This window comes from Jaculus jaculus, chromosome 9 (genome assembly GCF_020740685.1).
Source record: "Jaculus jaculus isolate mJacJac1 chromosome 9, mJacJac1.mat.Y.cur, whole genome shotgun sequence".
In the NCBI taxonomy this organism is placed as follows: Eukaryota; Metazoa; Chordata; class Mammalia; order Rodentia; family Dipodidae; genus Jaculus; species Jaculus jaculus.
Window position 1 is genome coordinate 64,145,594 of NC_059110.1, and position 10,158 is coordinate 64,155,751.

Consider the following 10,158-nt stretch of genomic DNA (forward strand, 5'->3'; position numbering starts at 1 on the left):
ACACTGATAAACCTGCTCCCAACAATACACTCCCTCCAAGAGGCCTTAATTCCCAAATCTCCATCAGCTGGGAACCTAGCATTCAGAACACCTAAGTTTATGGGGGACACCTGAATCAAACCACGACATATGCCTAGGAGAGGTATAGCTGGTATATATGATAAATCTATTTTTAGCTGTCTCAGGAACATCCACACTAATTTTCACTATGGCTAGACAAGATAACATTTCCACAACAGTGTAGAAGGGTTCCTCTTTTTCCATATCCTTGCCAGCATTTATGGTCATTTGTTTTCATGATGGACAATAAAATACTCAGAAACCATACATTGTTACTAGAAAATTTTCAGTTCCAGGGATAGGATACCTTTTAGTGTGTTCTTGGCAAGGAACATCAATGATAACCTCAAAACTTTACAGGCTATTGCCTAGGCCCTTGGCTTCCCACCAGAAATAGATGGCAAGACCCTATTGCTGAATGCTCCACATACATAGGCTACAACGTCACAGAGAAATCCTGCTGGAGCTGAGCTGAAAACTTGCTCCATGAAGACCAGCTGACAGAAAACTAGAAAAAGCTATGCTACATGCAGTTCAATGGGAGAGAGAGAAATAGCCAGTGGGGATACTCAACAGTGGACACTGAAAGCCTTAAATTTGGCCAGCTAAGCCAAATGAGCCGATGGGTGAAATAGTGGCATGTCCGTTATGGGGGAAACCGTCTACTTTCTAATTGTACTGCAGGTATGCTCCATGACAGGGAATACATCCCTGATACTGAAAACCTACAACAGAGGTAGCCATGAGCCCTAGGGGTGTAAAGTCTGCTGGTATCTGGCTAAATGTATATAGTATGCTCACCAAACTGCCTTGTAACTGTTCTCTTAATGTTCATATCCATATATTAATGCTGCTCTCACTTTTTGTTAGAGAAACTTCTCTTTTCAGATGACAGTGACTGTGGGATGACTCAGAAGGCATTATGATGCTCAGAAGAAGTGACACAGGAATATTCAGAACTGAAATATCTCTATTGCAACTTCCAAGGCTCAGGGTCTATTGAAGAAGAGGTGGAAGAAAGAATGTAAGAGCCAAAGGAAGGGTAGGACTCCTTACAACATGCTCCTCTAGACACAAAATGGGCTGGATATCCATAACCTCACAGTGCCTGGTACTACCTACACAAGACCATCATAATAGAAGGAAAAGATGATAACATCAAATAAAAGAGAGACTGATTGAGAGGGGGAAGGGTTATAATGGAGAGTGGAGTGTTATAGGGAAAAGTAGAGGGAGGGAGGGATTTACTCTGGGTTACTTTCTACAATTATGGAAGTTGTCAATAAAAAATAAATTAATAAAAGAAAGAGAGAGAGTCAAAGACAAGATGAGAATGGGTACAGTCGGGACTGTTGCTGTTGCAAATGAACTTTAGACACCTGTGCTATGTGATCCATCTATCTTTGTGTAGGTACTGGGAAATTGAACCCCAGGCTGACAGGCTTTACAAGCAAGTGACTTTAACTGCTGAGTTATCCCCCAATCCTCATTGTTGTCTTAAATTAATTTTAATAATAAACATTGTGTAATATTATCACAATCCCTTCCAATTACCCACTTTTCAGCCTCCCTCCCTCTCTTTATCTGCATTGCACTGAACCCTTCCATTCTAGTGTGATATTTCATTTTTCTTGCCTTCCTCTATCATCTATATGAACAAAATATAGGCAGTCACAATATTTTGCAGGTTTTGTGGAAGTAGGAACATTCACTATGAGGTCATTTCATGTCCAGTGGATAGTGTCTCAAAGTACCCCTCCTCACATTTTGGCTCTTACATTATTTCCATGTCCTCTATCATATTGTTTCCTAAGCCTTGTAGAGCATGAAAGAGATGTCTGATTTAGTGTTGAGCCCTCAATAGCCCTTTAATTTTCAGTATATTTAAGAGTTTCCAGTCTCTCCAGTATCCAGAGCTATCTCTAAAACTAAGCTCTTTGGCCACCTGTAAAAGCACCATTAAGATCCCCTGACACACACACACACACACACACACACACACACACACACACACACACACCATCCTATGTAATGTCCTTTGGCAGATGTGATAGAGATGTCTCATCCAGTGCTGTTTATTCAACTGTCACTTGTTCTCACCATCTGTGTCTCCCCAGTAGTCATCACAATCTTCAAAAAGAAGCTCTTACTCTATGGGCATAAACATTCAGAGGACAATTTGATATGCACAACATACATTTTCCAAAGAAAAGTGGTAACTTCTTACCTAGGGCCTATGACCCTCCAAGCGATAGTATTTTGGCTGGGTTTTCATCACCAGGAACTAATTCCTGGAGAGTGTGTCTCAAATCCAATCCCACAGCAGATGGTTACCCACATAACTGACATGACACTACTGCAGTAGTTGGCATATCTTAAATTGATACATGGTGCGATGATTGCTGATGAATTTCCTACCCTAGTAGGCATCATAGGACTTTTGGTTACTTTGGCTAAAAGTTTATCAGTTTGTTTATATTTTTAAAGAACCATTTATTTTATCAGTACTTTTAATTGTGTGTGTGGGGGGGGGGTTACTCCTATCCCACTAATATCTGTCCAAATATTGATTATTTCTTTCCATTTGGAATTTTTGAGTTTGGCTTGTTTTTTCTTTTTCTAAGACCATCATACACCTCATTAACTGATTTATTTAAGATACATATTTGTAATGTGGGCATTTAAAATCATAAACTTCCCTATTGTATTGCCTTCATTGTATCCAATAGGTTGTGTTATGTTTTGTTATTTTCATTAATCCATAGGTAATTTTTGTCTCCTTGATTTCTTCAATGACCATTTCATTGTTCAACAGGGCATTATTCAATTTCCAGGAATTGGTGTGTTTTCTCCTTTATTGTTAATTTTGAGCTTCATTATATTGTGGTCAGATATAATACAAGGAGTAATTTTAATTTTCCTAAATTTGTTGAGATTAATATAGGATATATTTTGGAGAGTTACATAAACTTCTGAGAATAATGTGGATTCTGTAGTGTTTAGATGAAATGTTCTCTAGAAGTTGGTAAGCTCAAATGGATCTAATTTTGCTTCATTTTATATTTATTTCTGTCTAGATGACCTTTCTTTTGGTAATAATTGGTTATTAAAGTTTCCCAGTATCCAAAGAACTGGACAGGAAGTTCACAGAGGAAGAAATACAAATGGCAAACACACATTTAAGGAAATGTTCATCATTCCTAATAATCAGGGAAATGTAAATTAAAACAATTATGAAATTCCACCTTACACAAATAAGGATAGCAAACATCAAAAGATCAAATGCAAATAAATGCTGGTGAGGATGTGGAGAAATAGGAACCCTCATCCATTCTTGGTGGGAATGTAAGATGGTACAACCACTTTAGAAAGCAACATGGAGACTCCTACAAAAAACTGACTATAGAGTTACCATCAGACCCAGTTATTCCCTTGCTGGGTATGTACCCTAAAATCTCCAAGCCTCAGTCCAGAGAGATTTGCTCAACCATCTTTATAGCTGCTCAATTTGTAATAGCCCAGATCTAGAATCAACCCAGATGTCCATCATTAGATGAATGAATAACTAAGATGTGTTATACCTACATGATGGAATCCTACACAGCAGTAAGGAAAAATGACACAAAGAAATTTGAAGAAAAATGGTCAAACCTGGAACATATCATTCTCAGTGAACTCACCCAATCACAAAAAAGTAATTGTCGCGTAGTCTCACTCATCTACAGCTCTTAACCTGAATCTACCCAAGTTGCCAACATAACTAGCAAGCATCTCGAAGACTGGACAATAAGGAAGGTGGGGAGGGAGGAGAGGATAAGGGAGACAGTGGATAGACCAGATGGTTGAACCTTCACCAGGCCCTAAGAGGGAACATCAGATTCACAAGGCCATGGGGAAGTTATGATGAAAACTGACCTTTATCTCCTACTGTTTCTATTTCTGCTTCTCTCTCTCTCTCTCTCTTTTTCTCCCTCTTCTCTCTCATCTCTCTATCTCTTTTCTATCATTTATCTTTTTCTTCTTTCTCTTCTTGGGTGCTGACCTGCAACTGCCAGTACCATCAGGTATATATCATCCACAATGAGATTTTGATCATAGAGACCTACAAGGTCTCCCAAAAGAAGACAGATTTATGTCAGAGTGCTTTATGACCCACCACAGGTTAGTGGTAAGACCCTAATGCTGAAAACACCATAAACTTTGCACATATCATGGAGCAACATGGTGGGAATCTGGAAGACAGTCAATCCCCAGACAGTTAGTACATCTCCTGCTGGAAGGTGCTACATGAGCAACTGGGGGAAAATGACCAATATCTGTCCAAGTAACGCATGGTCTAACCTACTTAGCAGCAAACCTGATGTGATGCTCATACTAGTGCAATAGTGGTGCACTGCCATGGTGGGAAACCAACTGCTCTCAATTTGGCCAACTGATCTGCTCCATGTAATGGAACCCATAGCTGGAGCTGGGAAACAAGCCAGAACCATATCCAAAAATGAGCCTGCTCTCCATTAAACTCTCTCTAAAAAGCAATGGTTATCACATTTACTTCTTGCTAACTTTACTCTCCGTTGGAGAATCTGCTTTTCTTTTTCAGATAGATGCAGATCTTAAGGAGAGAACCACCCCATGATACTTCAAAAGGGTCCCAGCAGAAACTAAGAATAATTGGGGAAACATGAAAGAATGCCTTTTTCTTGGCAAACCAGGAACCAGCACACTGGTGAAGGAGATAGACAAAGAGAACAATCAGCCCTTACCAAACCAGATATCCAGAGACACAAAGGCTCCCAAGGTCTCAACACTGAAGCAGACCTAAAATGAACCCAACATGGCTCAGGGAAATTTGCAAAAGAGGGGGGCAAAAAGAATGTCAGAGCAACAAGTTGGGTCATGACACGCAGAGACATTTCCTCCTACCAAAAACTAAAGGCTAACCCTACAATGCAGGATCCATATACCCCAACAAGGACGGTCCCTGTTGAAGGAGGAGGACAAGGAGGAGGTTAACAATGGTACAAATTTGACTGTATTTACTGACTACAAAAATAATTTTTAAAAAGTTGCCCAGTATTATTGAGATTTATCATAAAATTTATATTGTATATAAAATTAGGTGCACTTATGTTTATTTGTATATATTTAGAATTATACTGTCTTCTTTGTATAGTATTATTTTGATCAATATGAAGTGATCCTCTGTATCTCTTCCAATTATTATTTTTTTTAATAAAGCCAGGCGTGGTGACGCATGCTTTTAATTTTTTTTTTTTGTTGTTCATTTTTTATTTATTTATTTGAGAGCGACAGACATAGAGAGAAAGAGAGAGAGAGAATGGGCGCGCCAGGGCTTCCAGCCACTGCAAACGAACTCCAGACGCGTGCGCCCCCTTGTGCATCTGGCTAACGTGGGACCTGGGGAACCGAGCCTCCAACTGGGGTCCTTAGGCATCACAGGCAAGCGCTTAACCGCTAAGCCGTCTCTCCAGCCCTCTTCCAATTAATTTTGATTTGATGTTTGTTTTGTCAGACATTAGAATAGACACATCTGCTTTTTTCTTGGTTCCATTTGCTTAGAATACATTTTCCATCTTTTCATCCTAAGGCTAGTGATAGCTTTTGACAGTTGAATGAGTTTCTTGATGTTATCAATAGGATGGATTCTGTTTTATGATTCAGACTTAGTATCTTTTGCTTAAAGGAGTGAAACGAATTATTCAGTTATTGGAAAGTGTGAACTAATCCCTGTCATGCTGAAGATTTTGTGGAGTTTGGCATTTTCTTGGTCTTCATTTGCTTGACAACTGTTCTAGTTTTGGTTATTGATTTTTTTTTTTTTTTCTCCTGTAGGCTCTTGAATACACTTATTCTCTTCAAAGCAAAATACTCTATCAGTAACCTCTGTAGGGCTGGCTTAGTGCTCATAAATTCCTTTAGTCTGCTCTTATCATGGAAAGTTTTTCTTTCTCCTTCTATTAAAAGAGATAACTTTAGGGAAGTTGTCGGAGGGGCGGGGCGGAGGAGAGCGCTCAGGAGCCGAGGCCGACGCTGGAGTAGGGAGGTCTACACAGTCTTACACCGCTGTGTCTGAGCACCGGCGTGGGCGGCGCGCGGCTTCGTCATGAGTGGCTTTTTCTCAAGTGTTTTTTCCAGTCTCTTTGGAACCAGGGAAATGAGGATTTTAATTTTGGGATTAGATGGTGCTGGAAAAACCACAATTTTGTACAGATTACAAGTTGGAGAAGTCGTGACTACTATTCCTACTATTGGATTCAACGTAGAGACAGTGACATACAAAAACCTTAAATTTCAAGTTTGGGACTTAGGAGGACAGACGAGTATCAGACCATACTGGAGATGTTACTATTCAAACACAGATGCAGTCATTTATGTGGTGGACAGTTGTGACCGAGATCGCATCCGCATTTCCAAATCAGAGTTAGTTGCCATGTTGGAGGAAGAAGAGCTGAGAAAAGCCATCCCAGTGGTGTTTGCAAATAAACAGGACATCAGCACATGGCAAATGCACTTGGTTTACCTGCCTTGAAGGACATAAAATGGCAAATATTTAAAACATCTGCAACCAAAGGCACTGGCCTCGATGAGGCCATGGAATGGTTAGTTGAAACACTGAAAAGCAGACAGTAGTTTCATACCATCACTTCAGCTCCTGAAAGAAATGTGACATCACTTATTTCTTTGGAGTTAGGCATGCTGCACATGACAACGTATTAGAACTGTGACTGCATAGACAGAACTGACTTCAATGTTTGTAATAAAAAACAAGTACTTGGTTAAAGGGGCAAGTTGATTAAATCTCCCAAATATTCTATGTCATGCAAAATATGTCTTCCTTCTTGTGGTGAGGTATGTATGCTATTTGTATGGAATTCTAAAACACACTTCTATTATAGAGTGCACTCTTCTTGGGGGGTAAAACCCTCCTATTTTTGAATTAGTTTGTACAAACACTAACAATTATGTTAGATGACTTTTTTCCTTTGAAAATCAATTCTCTTCCAAAGATGAGACTCACTGAAGTAGGTTAGGAACATAGTATGTATAATACAGCCTTCATTTGTTTAACTGACTAGTATATCATAAGCTGTTTCATTCAGAAGTTTGAAGTAGGTATGAGTGCTGTTTTGTTGGCTAACTTGAGTGACTTACTTGTCATTGCCTGTTTACTTTATATGTATACAACAGCCCTGGGAAGGAGGGAAGGGCGGTAATATTGCTTTATGAATACAGTGGGTGGGGTGCATCTGTTTCCAGTAGGGCTTCTACTAGTGAGGTGGGATTGAGACTCAAAAGTAAGGATTTTGGGTCAGAAATGTTTCATGTTATATCTAAAAATGCCAGCATTGGTAACACAATACTCTTTATCTCTTAAAACATAAATTATTCTAAAGACAGATAGGGTAGCACATGCCTAGTATCCCAGCACTCAGGAGGTAGAGGCAGGAGGTTCAGGAGTTCAAGGCCAGCCTGAGTTCTGTAGTGAATTCAAAGCCAGCCTGGGCTACATGAGAACCCTGTCTCAAAATTCAAAAAAACTTAGGCTAAAGTAGTCATAGAACATTCAAAGAATGTTTATATGTAATGTTGCCTATACTAGTAAAAGTGATCAGTGACAGCAAAAATCCCAAATGGCTGTGTTTAATGAATTCACAAACCAATATGAAGAAATATGAAATATGAAAGGAAATAAATGATTCTTAAGAAGCACTGTAAGAAAAAAAAGAAATAACTTTAGTGGGTACAGTACTTTGCCTTGGCAGTTAGGGTATTTCAATACTTGAAATACATCATTTAAAGCCCTTGTGGCATTTAGAATTTCCACCTAAAAACTGGCAGTTATTCTTATGGACTTGAATTTATATGTGCTAGACATTTTTCTCTGGTGACTTTCAGTGCTTTTTCATTGTTCTGTGTTTAGTGTTTGACTATAATATGTGGGGGAATTATTTCTGGCCCTATGTATTTTGTATTCTTTATTGGTCCTATATGAATATCTTTCCTTAGATTTGGGGATTTTTTTTCTATATATATTTGGTTTGTCGAGGTAGGGTCTCTCTCTAGCCCAGGCTGACCTGTAATTCACTATGGAGTCTCAGGGTGGCCTCAAACTCACAGCGATCCTCCTACCTCTGCCTCCCGAGTGCTGGGATTAAAGGCTTGCACCACCACGCCTGGCTCTATATTTTATTAAACATATTTTCTATGCTATTGTGCTGAAGTTCTTCTTCTTGTAACCCATAAGTCAAACAGTTGGCCTTTTAAAGGCCACATTTCACTCATATTCTACTCATATGTGTTTTTGAGCCTGTCATAGGTATAGCTTCTCTGTTCTTTTCTCTCAATCTTGTCCTCCAGTCCTAATATGTTATCCTGCACATCATCTATTGTGTTGGTTAGGATTCCCAGGCACCTACTTATTTGAGTTTCTGCACTTTTTATTTCCATTTAGTTTTACTTCAGCATTTCGTTGTATTTATTGAGCTACATTTTCTTTTTTTTTTAATTTTTTTGTTCATTTTTTATTTATTTATTTGAGAGCGACAGACAGAGAGAGAAAGAGAGAGAGAGAATGGGTGCGCCAGGGCTTCCAGCCACTGCAAACGAACTCCAGATGCATGCACCCCCTTGTGCATCTGGCTAACGTGGGACCTGGGGAACAGAGCCTCGAACTGGAGGCCTTAGGCTTCACATGCAAGTGCTTAACCGCTAAGCCATCTCTCTAGCCCGAGCTACATTTTCATGTCTTGGTTTGACTATTTTATTTTATTTAGCTTATTGTCTTTTCTTGCAGTTTATTTAGACACTTGCTCATGCCTTCTTTGAATTCATTCAGGTGATCATTAAGTTTTTTAAGTTGATTGTTTTTGGCTCTCTTAGATTTCCTTTTGGTGATTATGTGTGTTCTCCTTAAGTGCATTGCATATATCTACCATAATAATGCTTTTGAATTATTTGTTTGGAATTTCCTATTAGTATCTCTCATGGGTGGCCTCTACTATGGGACAAGGCATTCTTGGTAGGGATATTTTGCCTTGTGTATGTGTTACTTATTTTAAACTGGAAGTTGCTCTTCTGGAGATATTCCATTTGTCTTGTTGAGAATGATAATGCTCACACAAGGTAGCAGTTAAGTCAAAGGAGGGAAAAAACAGGGATGTGGGCCAAATTTATGTTTAGTGCCTGCAAAGATAGTGGGGGTGGGGGAGAAGCATCTCTGAGGAGATATAGGGTTGTTCATGGTCTTATAGCCAGGATTGGGATGATGTGGGCTTACCTTCCCATGGTGTACATGAAGGGGTAGCATGTGGAACAGGGAATTCACATGGCTTTAGCCCCTGTTTGGCTCAACCAGGATAGTGGGAGGGACATGTGGTTGTGGCAGAGTGTGGAGTACACTGAGAAATGGGGAATGTACTAGCAGTGGAAGTTCCACTAGGCCTGTGAAGGGATATGGGGCATGTGGGAGGGGTTGGAGGAAGGGTGCAGAAGGATGGTCACTCATTCACAGGAGTGACTCAACTAGGCACCCAAAGGGACATGCAGCCAAGTTGGGGGATGGGTAACAACAACTCAATTAGACACCTCAATCTTGATTTATTTGTTTGGGTTTATTTTTGTTTGATTTTTCAAGGTAGGATCTCTCTCTCTGGAATTCACTATGTTGTCTCAGAGTGGCCTCAGACTCAGGGTAATCCTCCTTTCTCTGCCTCCCAAGTGCTGGGATTAAAGATGTTAGTCACCATGCCTGGCCCTTAAATTTTGATGTCCCTTTGTTGCCATTCTCCATCATTCTTGACAACATGTTGATGGGCCCAATGTCGTGCAGGTCTTGTATAGGCAGTGGTAACTACTGTTAAATTATGATTCAATAGCCACTTCACAACAAGATGGCATCTCAAAGCACTCTTGCCCACACTTTGGCTCTTACATTCTCTTTACACCACCTCTTGCACAGTCTTCCTTGATCCATGGAGGTTTGATAGAGATTTCTCATTCCATGCTGTATTGTCACTTCTTAGTACTTCAACAAGTTTTGAGTCTCCTCATTAGTCACTGCCATATCCAAAAAACAAG

At 39.7% G+C, this 10,158-nt stretch overlaps 1 pseudogene; it reads left to right on the forward strand.

Annotated features, from left to right (window-relative positions):
• Window positions 1-6,184: 6,184 nt before the first annotated feature.
• On the forward strand, window positions 6,185-6,741 carry LOC101601255 (annotated as a pseudogene).
• Window positions 6,742-10,158: the final 3,417 nt, after the last annotated feature.